Consider the following 20,725-nt stretch of genomic DNA (forward strand, 5'->3'; position numbering starts at 1 on the left):
AGACAAAGAGTCAGACATTCCTCAGCACTGCCACACAGCATCTTGTAAGAGGATTATAGCAAACATGGTGCTAGTTATGCAACATTAAAAAAAAACAGAATTAAATATAGAATCTAATAAGATAACAGGGATACTTGTACGTTCTTAAGGCTATCTCACTTTAAAAACATGTCCTTAATGTCTTATTTTCCCACTTCCTCTTACCTCTCCCTTGTACTCAGAACATCAGGTCTAGTACAGGGTAGTTTTTAAGGAATTTCAGGCTGGTACTGGCTTTTCAAGGTTGTTATGAAAAAGCATACTGTACACACGTATAAACACACAGACTTAGTGAAGGTGCTTTTATTTGTAAGTCGCATCTGGAATGCCAAGTCCTTTTTTTAAAAAAATGGTTCGGTCTGAACAAACTGAAAACAAGGGTAGTCCCACCCAAGACAAACAGTTATTACACCCATGTAGCTGCGGTGAAAGAGAAGACCCCCCTCTTCTGGCATGAGCTGGAGTAGCTCTCAGCAGAAGACTTGATAAAACATGTTCAAAACCATGTTTTGATCACAAATAGGAATACAGCTAGGATTAATATCTGTATAACAAATATTTCTTCCTCCATCATGTCCTCTGAAGTTTTCTCACTCCACACTTACGCACAAAACTTAGTTCTCCACACCAGCTCTCTGTGTAGTAAGAGCGTTCTGGCTTCTTTGCCAGAGATGGAACATGCAGTGTGTCACAGTCAGATTCTTTTTGCAGAGTTGTTTTATGGTTCAGGACAAAATGTATGAAGAACTCTCTCTACTCCAAGCACAGAGTGGACTGAGCACTGACATTGAAAATATGCCCTGCAGTCTTGATGACTGTAGGAGGAAAAGCCTTTTGACAGACAATTCTCTTTGTTCAGCCAGTATTACTTGCTGCATTCTTCCCTGAAGGTGACCAGCAATTCCAGATGGTGAGAAAAGACTGTTGCTATAGATGTTCAGAAATCCTTCTGTATCCACCATTGCAATAGTCCCTGTAAATACAAGGTTTTCTCTGTGATAAATGCAGCAGTGAGAATTCTGTCCCAATCAGACTTCAAAAGAGAAAACCATATGTGTATTTATTATTATCTCTTTTGCTACCAGAAATAAAGAAGAGGCATTTGTAATGTTTCCTTTTGTTTGTTTTTAAATTTTGCATTACCTTTTATTTTTACCAACCTTTACAGTTCATGAGTCAATGGTAGGTAGATGGAACTCTTCCTTATTAGATCATATATTTCACTCTTTGTAAATGCAAGATAGACTAGCTTTCCCTGCACCCTAACAGTTAAGAAAAAAATAAAGCAGTGAGAGACATTCACATTCTTCCAGCCTTGCTGAAGGAGCAGCTGTTTTGCTTTGGTTTTAAAAATTGAAGTCATAGATGGAGAGAAATGTAACACTGTTTAATGTAATTCATCTGTAAGGTATTCCCTGAAAAATGGGAGGAGTTTTAAAGACCAGCGCTGCATAGTTGTCTCATTTCTATGCAGTAATACACAAAAAAATATATTTGTTTCCAATACACGGATAAGGTATAAATTCAAGCATGGTTACTCTGGTAAGTGCTGCAATTAGAACAGGAGCCATTATGATAGATACTGAACTGGTACACCAGCAATATATCTTAGGAATAACAGAAAAGCTTTTAGTTTTCAGTATTTTTCTCCTGTATTTCAAGCATATTGCAGATCATTTTAATATATTTTATACTTTTTTATTCCAGATTACTATGTTGAACTTAAGTAAAACTAAATTACAAGTTTTCGTTTTTCTGTTCTCAGTGGTTTTACTATTTTTATTTTTATTATTCATGATCAAATATTAACTAATCTTTGTTCAGCTTTTTCTGTTGTGAAATCTGAACAAAGTACGGAAAAATATCATAAACATCATTTTTGCATTTTTTCCCTAGACTTTTCTCATGCCTTGTTCAGATTGTGCCATACAGTCTTGCTGTTTAAATTTGTTTTATAACTGGAGCAGTTTCAACCACTACTATAAACCAGGAATTTGCTCTGGGGTTGCTGTACTGATGGGTAGGAAGAGGCTTTCCTTCTCCTCTGAATACTTTTGCATTCAGAGACCTTTACTGAATTTATCCACTATGTCCCAAATAAACTCTGTTTATGAACCACCGAGAAAGATGAGATCAAACCTCGAGAATAAATGGCTGGTACATCAGGCAATACCTCTCTCAAGTCTTCAAATAGGAATGTTTAGCAGTTGCTGTCCAACTTCGGTAAAATTAAGGAAGTCACAATTTGTGGGCGGGGCGGGGGGAGATGTAGAAGTTTTCTTGGGGCTGAATGGTAAGCTAGAAAATAAATCAGCTATGTATTTCTAATTATTTCAAAGCATGCTTTAGTTCAGAAGAATCTGTGCCCTCGGGAAGCCCATGAAGGACAGACATGCAGTGTGGAGTCTAAGAAAGTTGTTACTATTGCATTAATTATGATTCTATTACAAAATTGTAACTGGGTGGAAAAGAACCTTGATCAGCAAAAATCTTAAAACTGGTTATTTGTTAAAGAATAGCAGATTGGTAATTTATTGTATCTACAGTTTATGCATCTTCATCTTCTTGGGTGTTTATATGAAGAACACGTATTTCTAGCTGCAATATTTCATGAACTTTGTAAAGCCATTATGAATGTATATCATTACTTTCTACTTGTTTATCTAACGCTAGGTCAGTTCTCATTGAAATTTCTCAATGAAATGTCATGTTGGAAGCTTTTTGTGAACAATTGCCAGCAGGTGGGTTACAGAGGGAGAGAAGAAGGGTTTTTTCTCCTATGATAGTGAGGCTAAGCCGGTTGCTGTGTTGTTAATCAGAGTTTTAAAAGGTTTGGAATCTATATTCCATTTTACTGGTGACTTTAAGTGACTTTTAAAGCAGGTAACTTACAGCTAAGTTTTTAAAGGTCTTCTGGCATCTACTTTGCAAGGATTTCAGTGGTTATTCAGCATCAAAACACTTTCAAAAAAATTGTCCTTACTGTGTGCTGCTTTTAGCTCACAATCTGTAAACATCCTGCCCTGACAGGTGTGTCAGGAGACTGTATGTTATATATGTACTAGTATCTTACAATATTAATATAGTCATTAGACTGTGTAATGCTCAGTTTTTTTAAAATGGAGATTAGTAGCTATTAAAACAGACTGAGGTTCTCTCAGAACTATGTCAATCAACTTCTTCAGGACCCGTGAAGAGTCTAGAATGGTTTCATTCAAGAAATGAATTCAGTGGTATTCACACAATTTGCCCTTGCAGCAAAGAAGGCAGATAGTACCCTGGGCTGCATTAGGAGGAGTGTTGCCAGCAGGCTGAGGGAGGAGATCCTTCCCCTCAGCACTGGTGAGGTCACACCTAGAGTGCTGCATCCAGTTCTGGGCTCCACAGTAAAAGACAGATATGCAGATACTGGAGAGGGTCCACCGAAGGGCCACTAAGATCGTGATGGGACTGGAGCATCTCTCCTGTGAGGAGAGACTGAGAGAACTTGCTCTGTTCAGCCTGGAGAAGAGAAGGATCAGGGGGGATCTCATCAATGCATATAAACACCTGAAGGGAGGATGCAAAGAAGATGGAGCCAGGCTCTTTTCTGCGGTGCCCAGCAACAGGACCAGAGTTATAATAATTTCTGAAGATTTTAGAGAAATTCAGACCTAAGATTTCTGAATAATAGCAAATAACGTAATGACTGTGATTTCACGAAAAGAAAGAGATAGTAGCCTCAAAAGAGAAGTTGGCATTTCATGGGATTTGTGGTATGGAAGGAATTTTAACTGTATAAAAACTGAGAACCGAAGTGGAATTATTTCTTTAAGTTTAAAGGGACTCTTTTTCAAAATGGCCTTTTCCTCCTTTCCTCCCCAGACTTCGTCATGGTTTTGGAAGGGGAGTTAACAGAATTAACCCAGCTGGTAAAACATTAACCTTGAGAACAGATCTTACTAGGAGCTAGAGAAGTAAATACTACATTGCTATTGCCACTTCACATTACACAGAACTTAATAGTTTAGGTTTTTTATCTCAGTACTACTGTAACTTGTGATTAAATGAACATCTGCTGAAATATGTGAACAAACAAAATACGTACAAGTACATACAAGTATCAAAAACTTACTTGAAAGAAAGCAAATGTTCACATATACCTCATATTTGACAGGCTGACAGACTAAAAAACATTTTAAATTGATGCTGCATATAAAATCTCTACATGTAGTCACTAGACAAAGGCATTCTAATCAATGTAATGCGCTTTAGGAAAGGTTCATCATCTCTGAGGGGTGAAACTTTGAAAAATCAGTATCTACTGCTCATGCTTTAGGTTCCTAGAGAAGCAGGGAGGGGAGAGGAGAGGAGAGGAACCACTGAAAAATTTTAACCATTGCAATAAGTACCTCATGCTCTAGCTCTCAGTGTGTGCTACCAGAGGCTCTGTATTTCCCGTCACATGAGCAAAAAGAACCAGAGGGAGTGACATGAGAATGTTTCCAGGGATGGGGCAAAACATCCTTTCTTTTGGAGTTACGCCTTCACCATCTAAATGGCATCTCACCCTCACTGACGTACGAGACTCGAGAAGGGCTCTGTCATGCCTTAATGGAATTCCTGAAGAAGGAATTGGCTGCTGACAGAGAGCAGAACTGGAAAGAGGAAAGAAAGAACAGTTCAGAAGAGTGACTGGAATAGGGTAACTGGAAATAGAAGGGGATGAGGCCAAGACTGGAGAAGGAGTCCTCCATACTGCTTCTTCATCCCGTTCCCACTTCTGTGTTACCTGAAAGAGAGATTGTGTCGGCAGTAGCCTCCCTAAGAGCACAACTCTGTTTAGCACTCTGACCATCATCAATTCTGTTCACTGAATGAATAAAGGTTTTGGAGAAAAAATGAGCTGGAATGCAGTTTGCATTGTGACATGGAGAGTGTAGGATACTGAATTCAGATTGCAGAAGTTCTCCTTTGTTCATGATTTGTAAGTACTTTGCAGACAGTGCTCTTTTAATTGGGGTTATCCTGAGCTACTTTCATGCAGCTAGTTTTGAAAACCTACACCTACGAAACCAAAAATCCATCAGGTGGAACAGTTGTGCCACAATCTTTTGCCCGTTAGATGCACGGCACAAACCTAACATTAGTATTGACAGTTTATGTTGTCCCAGGATTAGTATGTTATTCTGCACAAGGAACAGCACTTTAAAGAGGTGCAGTGTATTTTTTGCTATCAGTTTTCATGCTGTTTACAGGGGATAGAAAAATGTAAAGACAAAGGGCACAGAAATACCAAGTTCTTTTTTTGCAGGGACCCCTCTGCTCTATAATCTCCTTTTGCTTTCATCTAATCCTACTCATTCAGGCTTCCAGTTTTATTCATTCCCCTTTTATGCATGCCTCTAAACAGCTGTCTCTCTCTTCGTATGTAGACTTTTGCCTTCTCTGCTGCTGCTTACCTACCTTATAAACTCATAAAGGAACTCCTTTGCATCTCTGATTGATGTCTGCTTCCAAAGTCTGCATATCCCTATCCAACCCTCTTCAGCTTGTTTTCTCTCTGGCTTCTGTCATGTTGTTTTCCAAGTAGTGGGTTCCATTTTGACCACTTGTCTTTGGCTGGCTTATGCAGGGAGAGCATCTGACAGCGTGGGACAGACCCCCAGCATTCAGCTTCGGTTCCTGGCTCTAGAAATGCAAAGGGAGAAGTGTTGCTTGGCCCAAGACTTGAAGACACGCTTTATTGAGATACTCATCAGGTCTGAAAAGTTAGCTAGTTACACAGGTCTAACTTTCATCTTTAAGAAGTCTTCACTGATCATATGCTGTTTGTGGCTGCTTCTGAATGCTGATGAATTGCCACTGCTTGCAAAAAATGGTAGATTCCTTCTCTAAGCCCTGCGTGACCAGAGCTCCTCAGCAGACAGGTTATAAACCTGGGGGTGGGGGAGGGCGGCTGGGCAGACAGACAGTACTTTCTGTTCTTTCTCAGAAACTGTGTCTTCCAAAAAATAAATCTGATAGAGAATGTCATTTTGAATGGTTAAAGAAATTACAGAAGTCTTGTAGCGGGGATTATAGGGAAATTTTATGTACAGGATAAAACTGTATTTAAAACCAGGAATAATGTGTTTTTTCTGAATAATTTATTTTGCGGCTTCCTAAAAAAACTTTTAGAAAGCAAGGTGGTTGTATGTGCGCGCGTGTGTGTGTTTGTGGCCTGATGATGAACTTTTGCCTTTGTTTGCAGTGTGGTCTGGAATGTATGTTTCCTTTTCCTTCCGCCTACCTGCACTGTGTAAACAAATACACCTTTTAAAAAAATAATTCTGAGAACTGTTGCATTCTCACCTTTGTGGCTGAACTTTGTCTCCTTGGGGCGTGGATGCAGTGCGGCGTTATTTGTGGTGACAGGGTGTGCGCCACCGAAAACCGAACCAAACGGAACTGAACGGAACCGAGCGGAAGGGTGGGCAGGCTGTGGTGGCCGCGGCCGGCCCGAGGCGCGGAGGGAAGGCACCCCCGGCACAGAGCCAGGGACCTGAAAGGCCCTGCGTCGCACCGCAGGGCACGGCCAGGAGCTGGGCGTCGTTAGTGACATGATACAGAACGGTCGTCAACACAGAGCCGCAATTTGCTTCCACCACAGGCCCAACAAAATGCCATGGATTTGCTTTCTAAGAATCCCTCTACAGCGTTTGAATTACTCCAGCTTCAGATCTCCCTCTTTTCCTTAGGAAAGAGAATGAAAATTAATTCACGTATGCTGAATTTATTTGTATTTATTTGACGGGGACAACACACAGGGAGAACGCCTCAGGGTGCGGGCAGGGACAGAAGCTCCCCGGGCACCCGGCGGCAGCGGGGCCTGCCGCACCACCGCTGCCAGAGGCCAGGCCAGCCCCGTTCCGGGCACGAGGACTGGGGTGGGCAGGGACGTCAGCCCGGCCGGGACATCAGCCCGCGGCTGAGGGGAGCAGGACGCCGGCCCTGCGGCGGTGCTGCCGGGGCAGGGCCCGGACAGTCCCGGGGCTGACCTGAGGCCTGGGCCTGGGGCAGTGTGGGGGAGGCCCTGGGGGAGGCACTGGGGGAGGCTGGTGAGCCCTGTTGGTGCCAGCAGGGCCTGACAGAGTATATGACTCCGTTTTTAGAATTTGTGTTTTAAATAAAAAGAAACATAAAGTACATTTTTGAGGAAGGGGCAAAAAAGGGCCAAAAGAGTCAATTTTTTCAACTCCCTATCTTCCAACAACTGAATTTCAGCAATAAAGCTAAATGGAGTACCAAGTGGATTTCAAAAGCACGGATAGAATCAGTATTTGGATATTTATTTTACTCATTTAGAGAGTCATTTTGACCTTAAACTAGGAGTGCAAAAATGGGTCCATGTATGAAGAGATCAGACACTAATACAATAAGCATTGTGTTAAATCTATGTGTGTACCAAGTTTTGTAGTTATAGATTAGTCTTTGTGCACTATGGGTCAGAGTTCAGAATCAATGGTATATTGTGTTTGTGGAAAATTTCTATGCAAGTGGCAGACATACATGAAATTACACAGTGATGTCTAGACACTTTCAGTGTCTGGTATTCTTCACAAGAGGGCACTGAAATAAGAGCATGTGCAAGTTCTAAATTTATAAATCCTTAGTCATTATACAAAGAAAGAGATACCTGCTCTAGCAATTTACAGGTTTGTGTTAACTCTGTCTCATCACAGAATGACAGAACAGCCCAGGCTGGAAGGGACCTCGGCAGATCGTCTGGTCCAGCCCTTTGTGGGAAGGGGAGCCTGGGTGAGATTATCGAGCACCCTGTCCCATCGCATCTTGAAAACCTCCAGCGACGGGGACTCCACCACATCCCTGGGGCGTTGTTCCAAGTGAATAACTGTTCCCGCTGTAAAAAATTTCTCTCTCATGTCAAGATGAAACCTCCCTCAGCGCAACTGGTACCCGCTGCCCCTTGTCTTCTCCATGTGGCTCCTTGTGAAGGGAGAGCCTCTGTCCTCTTTGTAGCTGCCCTTTAAGTGACCATCTCTAAAGCATACAAACCCAAGACATTCTGTTTCATGCTGAGTGTAATCACATAACAAATGATAGCTGTGCTTAGTGATTATTAGCATAGCATACAAACATATCTACAATAAAAAAAACATCTGTCCTGATAAGTTCCAAAACAGGATTTCTCCTCTGTTTGTCATGATGAAACAGGCTGGTTTTGTTGCATACAAGAGAAAAATTATATGACAGTACGAAATGTTCTCAATTAAGTAAGTGGGTTCCAAAACATAAAAAGGCTGATAACTGAGCTATGCCCTCAGCAGCTTTACATTAGTCCTAGATGATTTTATTCTTGTCCGGCAAAATGAGACATTTCCTTATTTCATTGTTTGGGGCACATCATTGTCTTTCATTTTAAACTGAGGCAGGTGATTATTTTTTTTCAGGTGCTTAGTGGTAAAGGATGGCTGATACGGCTTGTTGGCTGTTGCTTTGTGCTGTTTTCTCAAAGCTTCCCAGAAGAGATCCATCATATATACAAAGTCATGTGCTGAGTTCCAGCAGAAAATCTAGGCTGACATACTTCTAGCTTATTTTGGGGGTTTAGGGAATATCATTATTTTGATGAAATGGGACACTAATTTGAAAAAAAAACCATCTCTGACAGGAAAAGACTTAAGTATTTGTATAAGATCAAGCGCTTTGATTAAGTGCTTTGTTGAATTAGGGCATGAAATAAGAAACAGAGATTAGCTTGTGTCTGTCACCAAGTGCTGGGAGCCTGTGCAGTAAATTTAATGTTCCCAAATAGATACATGCCTATGCCTCACGTTCGGTTTTCAAAGAACAGAATCAGATTTCTAACTGATTTAATACAATGGCATTTATTCATGTACTGTATCTGTGGCAAGACATGAAAATAACTGACTCGCCCATTACAGCAAAGGACAAATACACAATACATTCAAAGCAATGTGGAGGAAATTAGTTATATGCCAGCTACATGCCAGGAAGAATAATGTTGGGTGTAGAACGGATCTATATGCACATGAATAAAGTACAGGCATCAGGACTGAAATCTGCTGTTGTAAAATGCTGTGTATCAGTGCTTGACATAGAATTCTAGTTGTGGCACTTGATTGCCGTCTCTGCCTTGGCATGCCAGTCTAGGGTGTTGCTACAGAGAGTCGTCCATTGGTAGAGGAAAATTATTTAATAGGGTTTTTTACATAGTAAATAAGCAACCAATTATGTAGGTAGAGTTGTTAAAATGCTTTGTTCAGAGATAAATTCCAAATACAGACGTCAAAGGCAGGAGAACTTACTGTAATGGTAGCGCTGTACATACAATATTAGGAATTATTGCGTAGAAATCACATAGATTAATACATTTTTATTACTTCCTTTTCAATGATACGTGTTTCACAAGTAGAAAGCATGTCAGACAGATACATGGAAAATCGTTCTGGGAGCTATATTGCATATGGCATGCACAGATTCCTGCTGGATGTTATATTTGCTTTCAATAGTGTTAATTTACTTTCATGACAATACATTGCATTTAAAACCAACAATTTCTTACTATTAAAATATGGTGCTGATGAGAGGTGTTATTAATGAAGTCTACTGCATCCCTATCATTTCATGGTCAAAACATGATGGAGGAATAAAATTCTGTACAATAATCTCAAACTCTGTAATATTTTGAACTGAGAGAGAAAAGAGTGAATCACGGCACCCAAATTCAGAGAAGATGTGAAACTGTACATGGTTAAAGAAGAAAGCTCCAAGATTTCTTTGATACAGATTATATTCTCTTTCATACACACTTCAAGTTAAGAATTATTAGTGTGCAAACCTCCTCTTCTCCTGTTACCTCTAGCAGCTGCAAATGTTGCTCTTAGTTAATATTTGACCAATCTGTTTTCATTTCATGGTCCAGGCAAACATAGTACAGTGTTTACAGCTTACATTTTTAAATGGCATACATCATTGTTCTTTATTCTCAGTTTGCAGATGTCCACTCTGAGTATTTCTGCAAGGAAAATACAATTTATGAAATAATTCAGCAAATACATAAATAGATCTTCATGCAAAACAAAAAAAATACTTTCAGTGGAAAATGCTGATTCTAGCAGTATACTTCCATGAATACTGTAAAATAATCATCAACTTTTGCTTGGACAGTCTGAGTTACTACATTGCTTTTAATGGAATCATAGCACATTCTGATGAATTTATGCAGTCTTCAGTCATCCTATATTTTCAGCCACTCATCCCAGATTATTTTTTGCCTTCAGAGTGAACTTCTATTTCGATTATCAAGCCATTCTCAGCATGGAGTGTAACCAGGTGTCACCTAAGCAGAACTTGGCTTCAGTGATGCCTTTTATATAGACTGTACACTTGTCAGCATGTAGAATAACAATTTTCTTAAACTGTTGTTTTTACTGCAAAGCTTTATAAAGTCATGGAGTTATGTGGGATACAAATGGAAGGGAAGGGAAGGGAAGGGAAGGGAAGGGAAGGGAAGGGAAGGGAAGGGAAGGGAAGGGAAGGGAAGGGAAGGGAAGGGAAGGGAAGGGAAGGGAAGGGAAGGGAAGGGAAGGGAAGGGAAGGGAAGGGAAGGGAAGGGAAGGGAAGGGAAGGGAAGGGAAGGGAAGGGAAGGGAAGGGAAGGGAAGGGAGAAGAGGAGAGGAGAGGAGAGGAGAGGAGAGGAGAGGAGAGGAGAAGAGAAAAGAGTTAAGCTCGAAGGAACTTATAATTACCATCTATTCCAACTGCCTGACCACTTCAGGGCTCACCAAAAGTTGCAGCACTGTCCAAATGCCTCTTATACGCTGACAGGCTTGGGGAATCGACCACCTCTCTGGCAAGCCTGTTCCAGTGTTTGACCACCCTCAGTAAAAAAATGTTTTCTAACATCTAGTCTGAACGTCCCATGACAGGGCTTTGAGCCATTCTGACGCATCCTGTCACTGGAAACCAGGGAGAAGAGATCAGCACCTCCCTGTCCAAAAGGACAGGAGAATCATTTTGAAGGCCATTCTCCTGCCTTATGTGCAGTAACGTCAGAAAAGCTAAGGGGTAATGATGTCTTGCAAATGAGCTTTGTTCTGCTGTGATTGTCCCTTGCAGTAGAATAAAAGGAGCTCAGTTTAATTAAAATTACCAGAAAGGATTTCTTATTGAGGATGACTGCACTGGTATATATTGCGGTCCATGCACAAATACATGCTGGGGGCTGCCCAGCTGGAAAGCAGCTTTGCAGGAAGGGACCTGGGAGTGCTGGTGGACACCAACTTGACCCTCAGCCAGCAACGTGGCTTTGAGGAAAAAGAAGGGAAATGATACCCTGGGCTGCATTTGACAAAGCATTGTCAGCAGGTTGAGGGAGGTGATCCTTCCCCTCTGCTCAGCATTGGTGAAGCCGTCCCTGGAGTCCTGTGGCCAGTTCTAGGCTTCGTAGAGAGACATGAACATACATCATACAAAGATCATGAATGGAGTGGAGCATCTCTCCTGTGAGGAAAGGCTGAGAGAGCTCAGACTGTTCAACCTGGAGAAGAGAAGGATCAGGGGGACCTCATCAACATATATATACACCTGAAGGGAGGGTGCAAAGACGACAGAACCAGGCTCTTTCCAGTGGTGCCATCGACAGGACCAGAGCCAATGGGCACACAGGAAACATAGGAGGTTCCTTCTGAACATCAGGAAACACTTTTCCACTGCAAAGGTAACCGAGCACTGGCACAGACTGGCCAGGGAGGTTGTGGAGTCTCTAACCCTGGAGATGCTCAAAAGCCATCTGGACGTGGTCCTCGGCACCAGGCTGTAGGTGACCATGCTTGAGCAGGGTGGGGTTGGACCAGATGACCTCCAGAGTTTCCTTCCAATCTCAATCTGTCTGTTACGTGTCTGTTACACACTGACAGAATTTTAAAGCCCGGGGAAGACTACAATTCAGGTACTTCTCTGCAATTACATGTTCCTGATAGCATAATTCATACATCTGATGTATAAAAGAATGTCCATTAAAAGTTTAAAATGTGACAGAGTACATGATATAATTTCATTATATCAGATTTTACAAATCACAAGAATTCTGGTACTGTTTGGACTGGTGGTAAAAGGAGTTCACTGTGCTAAGGAAAGTAATGATACATAATTTGGAATTCTTTAAGTTAGTACTGATCTAATGTGCAAGAGAAGGCATGGTAACCTGGTTAAGGTAAAAAGCATTAAGAGAATGCTTGTAAAAAGCACGTATTATTTGGCCAACCTTCTTCAGGATTAAAGCTCATCTTCAAAACCAGTCCATTCTCACACAGTGCACATATATCCCCTTTTCGAAACTGAAGTGATCATTAACTTCATATAATAACTAAAATACTGGGTAACCCTTAAACAAGAATTGCACTCTGATCACTTTGGATTCCAATGATGGTCAGAATTAGGAAGGATTTTTTTTTTAATGGAGGGTGACAACAGCAGGAAAATAAGATTATTTTATCCGTGCATTCCTCTTCTGTAGCAAAAATCAGAAATGTATGCAATTTGAAACAAATGTGTAATTTCCTCCCCTTAAAATGGAGGTGGAAGTACTCTACCTTAGGCTAATTTGACTGGGCTGTGGCATCTAATGTTCTCCCATGTTGGAGCCCTCTAGTTTATAAGAACACAAGATACGACATCCAGCAGCAGGTGGTTGGTTCCTTGAGTTCTGTATCCAGTCATCCGTAACAGCAGGTAGCACTGAGCTGCAGAAACAGAAATACAGAACTTCCAAGGCAACTAGTCCAGATCTGCAAAAAATTTGATTGCCTTAGGGTTAGAAAGCAACATTGTAAAGGTCTTTATTGGTCATAAATTTACTTAGCTTTTAATAAAGCTCAGCCACAGCATTTGGCTCTATGACCTAGTATAACAGTAAATTTTACCATTATCATGCTATATGAACTGATATGTCCCTCTTCCATTTGATATAATTTTGCAGCTACTGATTTCAAGTCAGTTACTAAACTGTTCTGAAAGACAAACATAAAATTAGAACTGTCATGCTGCAACTGATCCAATGTGCTGTCTCCAGCACTGATATTGCAAAAAGTTGAATATTTTCTTAATAATGAGATATATAATAATACTAAATAAAAGTATTTTCTTCAGTAGTTAAAGACTGTGAAGAAAAAGGGTGTTCTGTTCAGTCAGGTTTTTTTGGTCAGCTTTACCTATGATGACCTCTGCATTGTCTTTATTTCTATAAATCACCAGTCTCTTTCAAGTCTTAGATAAGTTCTTAGTTTTACCAACTTTGTGTGGCAATAAGTCCCACACTATTTACTTGTATAAATAAATCTTATTTTATTTTGAATTTGCCAACTTTAAACATTTTTCATTTCCCACCATTGTTTTCAATTATTTAATGGGAAAATGCAAATTTATTTTCTCCACACCATTTACTTGTTTATATACTATTATCAAAGTATCTGTATATGGTTTCTGTGGAGATTTTGGGCATAGTCCTCTATTGTCCTGCATTTTGCGAGGTCACTTCTGACTGTGTTCTGTGCATATAAAAGATTTCCAGACTAGAAAACCAGTTTTGGGCACATTTGTAAATACAGAAAAAGTAGGCCAGCAATGTATTGTTGTATAGCTACTGCTGACTTCGTCACAATCCTAACAAAAAAAAACATGTAACAGTTCAAAATATTTTTCCATTACTACTCAAAATCTTAATTTTAATGAGAATTACAATTAAAGTAGTTCAGATTTCCTGGGAGGAAATATAAATATATATTTTGTAGGTTGTAGGCTGGAAACTGATTTTTTAAATGCCTATTTGCCTTACTTCTAGCGGTATGTTGTTGAAACAAAAGGAAGGCCAGTCTTCTTTGTTACCATGCCACAGGTGGGAATGAAACAGTGTGTGAATGCCTGACACGAACCCTCCATAGTGCAGGAGGTTCCCACACTTCCCTGCTTGGAGCGGGAGGTTGAACTGAGTTGGAATTCCTGCCTGAGACACACCATGATCCACTGATCTACTGGCAACAGCCGCACTGTCCCCCTCAGGCTCTGCTGAACTTTTTTTGCCTCCCTTTACAATTCCTTAATTTCACATGGCATTTCGAGCCAAGTTTTGGGAATCATGGCCACTGGAAATTAACCCAAGAGCCCTGACGGGAGGAGCAGGAGAGGGGAGCTCCGCCTAGGCTTTGCACGTGTCGCAGGCTCAGCGCTGCTTTTCAGGATGGAAAAGTGGTGTTGGCGGGAGAAAACACCACTCTCTTCCTTCTGTCGAAGTTGTTCCTTTGCTTCGATGTAGCAATTATGGCTATCTGATTCAGTCCCTTAAGGGGCCAGCTGCTCTTAGAAAGCAGGAAGGGGTATCAATCAACTGAGAAAAGCCTCCTTCGTCTTCCTTTAACCCTGCTGCAACTGCTGCCCGAAGCATCTGCCTGTGCTGAATTGCACTCCAAAGAACAGAGTAACTGGCAGCACAATTTGCAGTTAGGAGCCTGGTTCAGCTGCAAATTAAAATACGCTACATCCTGCCAATCTTGCAGCTTTGTGTGGCAGGAGCTTTCTATCACTATCTCTAGTGCAGTGGAGCTGTTGCTCTGAACACATATGTGAGGCAAAGAACCAGTTACCTGGATGCTCCTGACCAATCCTGTGTGCCTCTGAGCACAAGTGCACACGAGTGCCAGGTTTTGGCAGGCAAGGGGAGTGAGACAGGGAACTGGGAACAGGCAGGCAGGACTTTCAGTGGAGTTGAACTCAGCTGCACTGGCTGCACTCCATTACTGTATCTTGTTAAGCCCACAAGCATCTCTCGAAAAATGGGGAAGTTACTGTAGTTTTCAGCAGCACTGGCTTACTACTAAAAATCTGCACTGCTGTGGGACAAAACGTGTACGGTGTGTATCTAAGCATACAGATCTGAGTACAACTATGTGGGTTGTACCTCAGCCTATAGCAGCCTCAAAGGTTTGTGGCACACATCCGTACGATATGGCTTGGGTACTAGCGATTCTGCACCAGAATTGCAGCCTCCAGCTGTGTCTCCAGCTATGACACACACTCCATCTTCAGCCTGCTCAGCAAGTGTTTCCAGTTATGTGTGCTAGAAAGTACTGTGAGCAGGCTTTTCTCATCACTGAATGGTATGGATTATGAATTGATAACTGCTTTATCGTACTTCTGTCCTGACAGAATGCAGACGGAAAGATGAACACCTGCCTCTCCCTGAGCACGCACACATGCTGTGCTAGTGCAGTTGGGACCTATGGAGGAGAGTGCAAAGCTCTGTCTGTCAGCAGGCCACCACTCGTGAGCACCCATTGCCTTTGCAGGGCCTCTGAGCCAGCCTTGCAGTGTCATCTTTCCCGGGCGTGCTGCCACGCTCACCTCTGTAAAGGGGATGGCGTGCAGCTGGAAAGGGATGTATTCTACACAGGAGAAGGATGTGCTTTTTTTATTCATTACTTCATAGTTAACATAATGTTTTTGCGGGACCACTGTTTTTATGCTCAAATTGATTATAAACATTTCAGTCAGGTTTTAGTCCAGTTCTAAAGGCAGATTATAAAATAAGTAACTTGTTCGTGCATATATCCAGACAAACACATAAGTAGATAAAACTCCTACTTCAAGTCCGACGTTCCTTCCTGCCTGAAGGACTGGAACTGGAGCTGACAGTGATGTGTTCCAGCTGGGGAAGTTGCTTGTAAGAAATGATACTCAAAATGGCTTCCTACTTAAAGGATATGGTATATACAATGATTAGATTAATAGAGACCATCAGCAGCCTGGTACAAGTGGCAGATTCACAAAGATAACCTGATGGATGCTCTTAAAAGCCACCAGTGAAGAAAGAGATCTCAGTGTAGTTTTGCATCAGCATTCCTTGTTACAGAAAAATGAAGTAGGATTTGTAAAAAAAGGTCAGACTATATATGATATGCTGCAATGAATTTTATAGTAAAATAAACTGCATGCTACATTATGAAAAAAAAAGGCAAAAACAGTGAGGCTCTCTCTTTTGCATTTTTGCATTTAAAAAATGTGGCAATACATATATATGACGAGCCGTAATTTTGTTGTAAATTAAATGATCAAAGACAAAATGAAAAAATAAATGGTCACCTGTTTTGTTTCCCTCTTATTTAAAAAAACCAGCTACCTTTATCTATCTATCTATCTATCTATCTATCTATCTATCTATCTATCTATCTATTTATTTGCAGGTGGAGCTTTCAGGTATATTTCTCCGTAGAGCTCAATTTTTACTAAGTGCATTTAAAACAGAGAATAAGAAATATAAAAGTTTGTTGATAATAGTACTTACTCTTGAAGGATATATTTTTTTTGATTGGCATCAATGCTTTCCTTCTTGTACAATTGTTTTGATACAATCTGTGGCTATGTAAGATTCTCCATATTTACCAGCTGACTTGCTGATTGCTGCCATGAAATATTTCACCCAAAATTTGGCTCTGGTACTATGAAAGTAGGAGACATTTTGTGCATACAGGATAAACAAAACCTTTAAAAACAAGTTTCCTAGAAAATCAGCTTGCTGCCTTTGGGAAGAAAAATATGCTAGTTGGGAGAAAGGTACAAAAAGCATCTCCAGTGAAACACAGAAGTGCAGGTTTTGTGTTAGCACTACTTAAAATCCAGAGGGCTTTTACATGCTGGTGGCAGCATAGCTCCAATGGTCTTATGATAACAGTCAGTGGTTAAGAGACACCGAAGACAGTGTGGCGATAGTGCAGCAAACTGAATTTTAGTATCTCTCACCTCTTGCCAATCTCAGGGGAGTCACAGACTCAGAATTCCTCCTTCCTTTGCTGGCTAGCGGGGGTGTGGGGTCTTGCTCCTTGTCATACGGTGGCTGGAAGAAATCTCTGCCAGGGATCCTTGCAGAGTTCTGCTCTTACAAAAAACAGACAGAATAAACCTGGCATGTTTTTAAGAGCCAGAAAAATCTGAAGGCTTCATTCACGAAGACCTCTCCATACCAGTGAGATTCTGTGACTGTAAACAGTTCTGTTCAGTCAGGCATTTTCAGTTAGATCTAAAATGTTAGTAGCACAAGTGTTAGAAGTAAACAGACACAATTAGTAATGAGGTCATAGCTTGAAGTTCTTGTTCAGTATTTATTCTGTGAAAATCTGACCTTTGAAAAAAACTTTAGAATTTGCTACACAGTATTTTAATATCTAGGCGATAAAGCAAGGTGGTCTATTTCTGATATGTTCATGCACAATATTTGTTACAACATATAAATGCAGTAGCTTGCACTTAACAGTGTATTTTATGTGGAAAATCTTGCAATGAAACCTGTCAATTTTTCTGATAAAAAAAAGTGTTCACAGGTTGACAAAGATTAAATCATCCTTCAGTGCTTATCTGTGTGCTGTATTTGTGAATATGAATAGGTCGTTGTCTTCAAAGTTACTGTTCATGCATGGAAAATTTAACACATGCATGAGTTTATGTAGGATCTTGACGTTAAGTAACCATTGAGAATGTATTATATTACTAGGCCAGTGTCTTCTGGATAGAGCTCAAGCATGTTTCTGTTGCAGTGTGGAGCATTCTCTACCTGCCTCTTATCCTGTAATAGTTTTGTGTCTGTGCAGAAGACAGCCGTAATGCAATCAATCTTTTAATTTTCATGAAAATTAAAATTACTTACAAGGAAGTGAAATGCATTACAACATAAAAATGTTAAAAGTCATAAAATGTTAAATCCCTTATTTCAAAAATCCCCTACTGCACATTTCAGGTGGTAGCTACTGAATCTCTTCTTCATTCAAAACTTCCATTATCTTCAACCACATCAGTCCTTTAGGAGATCAGAAGGTGTGTCCCATTGAATTCAGATGAATTTTACTAGGGAGCTATGTTGAATGCCAAATTCATCACTCTGGAAATAGCTAATGTTTTCTAAGTGCTTGAGGTTACGTTCTTAGACTCTATGCACCCACAATCTGAGATAGCAAAACCAGAGGCATTGAAAAGAAAAGGCTGAAAAATCACTGAGTAGTCTACATCTGGAGTTGTTGCCAGGAAGTATCATTTTATACTGCAACAGCACGTAGCGTAACTAGGCTGAAGAGTCTTGGTAGACAATTAGTGTAAGAAATAATTAGTGTAACAAATAATTCTAATATTACAAGCAACTTACACAGGTGCTATGATAACCAGTTCCCAGCCCATTGTTAAGACTTTAAACACAAATTAGATACGATCTTCAGTTGTAACTTATGTGGTAGCTGACTGGCTTACTGAACTGTAATCCCCTTCCGTCTGTGCTCTGCAATGCATTGGAACATAACTTAGTGGAGGCCTAGTGCCACCTTATCATCCAACACCTTCAGCTTCTGTTGACTTCAGTGGGAAATGAAAGGCGACAGCTTTTCTGATAATGGAAATTGTGAACGTTACTCATCACAGTCTCTTCCTGTTCATTCAGTTCTACAGGACATGTTAACACACACAGGATTACGGTTCCAAATGCATGAATAAAAGTGTTCGAGGGAAAATACTACCTGCCTGGCTCTTTCACATCACTGAGACGAATTCTGCTTTTGGTGTAATCATAGTTATAGGATTGCTTTCAATTTTCACGGCAGTATTGGAGACAGGAATTTGTCCCACTGAGATTACTTCGTAGGCTGATGTTACAGCCCATCGAGATTAGTAAAGATAGCAGAATTTGGCTCACAAGCAAAAAACTCTGAGGATTTATAGTCCAACTGAGAAAAGTAAGAGTGAACAGAATGCCTAATTACACTACAAAAAGGATGTTAAACATAATTTCTGTTTTTCTGTATTTTATAAATAAAATGCAATAAAAATCTCATGTTAGATACCAATTAAAGTGAATGTCACTAAAAAATGACTTTGTCCTAAAACAACATCCCACCCCTCCAAATACTGTGACAATTATGACTATGGTGAGGGTGTATCTAGCCACTATTTAGATTGCCTGTCTCAGAGCAAAATGCATTCCATGGGAAGCTGAATGATGGAACTTTAGTTATAATTTTCCAGCTGTGCAAAAAAGGCGTCTCATGGTGTCTATTTCATAACTGCTGAAAAACAGTAAAATTAACTGATGAATGGTCATATCCATCTGGGCCCAATCCTGGAAAGTGTTAAGTCTCCTGAATTTCTGCATTTCTGTTGAGGCCAGTGGGAGTCTGGGGTTTGCTGAGCACTTTGCGGTCAAAATAAGAGGAGAGAAGAAGATCTTTCACCACCTCTCAGACTAGGGCCAACAGCCAATAACATCAAACTGATCCTACCGTCGTTATACAAAGTCCAAGTCACATCAGTATGAACCATGGTTCCAGTGGAAATTTGCTGTGCATTAGATGATTTGTGTCTGTTTCTCTAACACTAACTTTGGAGGTCTCTTGGATCAACACCAAGACAGAGTATGAAAAAAGCTTGTTTTCTGCATCCCAGTGGAAAAGAATCATCTGTGTGAACTGCTGTTACAATGGTAAAAAAAATTCTGAAAGTATTTTATTTGCAAAATATTTATGCTATCTCCTCAAAAGAAATGAGGATTATCTTAATCTTTATATCAGTTCTTATTTGAGAGCCAAAAAAAGATTATTCGCTTTGGGAAGATAACAAATCTGACACTTTTCATCTGTCTAAAAGACTGAAACTTTCCCTTTTCTTTTGGTGCCCTGAAGGAGCAATGTCACAGCTGGACACATTTTCTCTGGACTGTAGAACTGTAACTTCTTTACTTCTTTACTTCAGCTGGAATCTTCCACTGGACTGACACTTACAAGCCTCTTTTCACTTGCTAGTCACATCTCAAAGCCTGGCTGATTTGATAAAGAGGAAAAAGAAACAAGTGTTTACATAGGCTTTCAGGCTGACTTCTTCCTAAGAAACTTACTTTCTTTGAGTGCCAAGCTCCTTTTGAAGGTTTTTTAAATGGACTGTTAAAAGAAAGGTGGCTAAAATCTTATTTTGCTGCTCTGAGTATCAATCAGTATCGCAGTTTCAATTAGAGAAAACTGCAGGGCATTCTAAAATGTCTCAAAAATGTTAGAATATTCTTATTATCATATGATTAAAAAAATTGCTTTTAACATCAAAGACGAATGTCCACCTGAACTCTGAGCCTACTTCCACAAAATTTAGTCTTCTGAATGATCTTTGCTCTCTGTAAAGTTAGTAATGTGTAAAAGGATTCCTGCTGTCGCTAAAGCTTGTGGAATCTGACCCTAAAGCTCCACTAACAGCTTCACCATTAACATTGTTATTATTTGCTTACAAAATGATTTGTTACAGTGCCATCCAGTTTGATACTGTACACCAGGTCCTTCTGCTCCCTGTACCCATTCAGGGTCTGAGACTTTAAAACCATGAACACAAAGGCAAAATGAAACAGAAACTCAATTACTCTCCTGCAATCCAAACCCCGTATCTCTGAAAAAGGCTGTACCTTACAAACCGTGAACTTAAGAAAGTCAATAATAATTGTAACCCAAGTAACCCAATTCTGCAGAGATGCAATGAGGAACTAGTCAAATAAAAACCTCCTAGCAAGGGAACGTAGCATAAATGCAAAGGGAAGCACTCAGGTAGCCAGATATCTATACGCTATCACTTATCCAGACAGGACTACTCATGATGGTTTGCTCATTTAATGGCT

The 20,725-nt window shown here is 40.3% G+C and overlaps 1 long non-coding RNA gene across 4 annotated transcripts in view; it reads right to left on the reverse strand.

Annotated features, from left to right (window-relative positions):
- Positions 1 to 8,882: 8,882 nt before the first annotated feature.
- Positions 8,883 to 20,725, reverse strand: part of LOC142358813 (uncharacterized) — a 37,194-nt gene continuing 25,351 nt past the window's right edge. For 2 of the 4 annotated variants that reach the window (XR_012761864.1, XR_012761865.1), the window contains 3 exons: positions 16,837 to 16,966; positions 12,639 to 12,833; positions 8,883 to 10,060 (listed from right to left, as the gene is read on the reverse strand). This is a non-coding gene — a long non-coding RNA (uncharacterized LOC142358813). Of the gene's footprint in view, positions 10,061 to 12,638; positions 12,834 to 16,836; positions 16,972 to 20,725 lie in introns of all 4 variants that reach the window. The other 2 variants (XR_012761866.1, XR_012761867.1) reach the window with 2 other exon arrangements.

The sequence above is a fragment of the Opisthocomus hoazin genome, chromosome Z, assembly GCF_030867145.1.
Source record: "Opisthocomus hoazin isolate bOpiHoa1 chromosome Z, bOpiHoa1.hap1, whole genome shotgun sequence".
NCBI lineage: Eukaryota > Metazoa > Chordata > Aves > Opisthocomiformes > Opisthocomidae > Opisthocomus > Opisthocomus hoazin.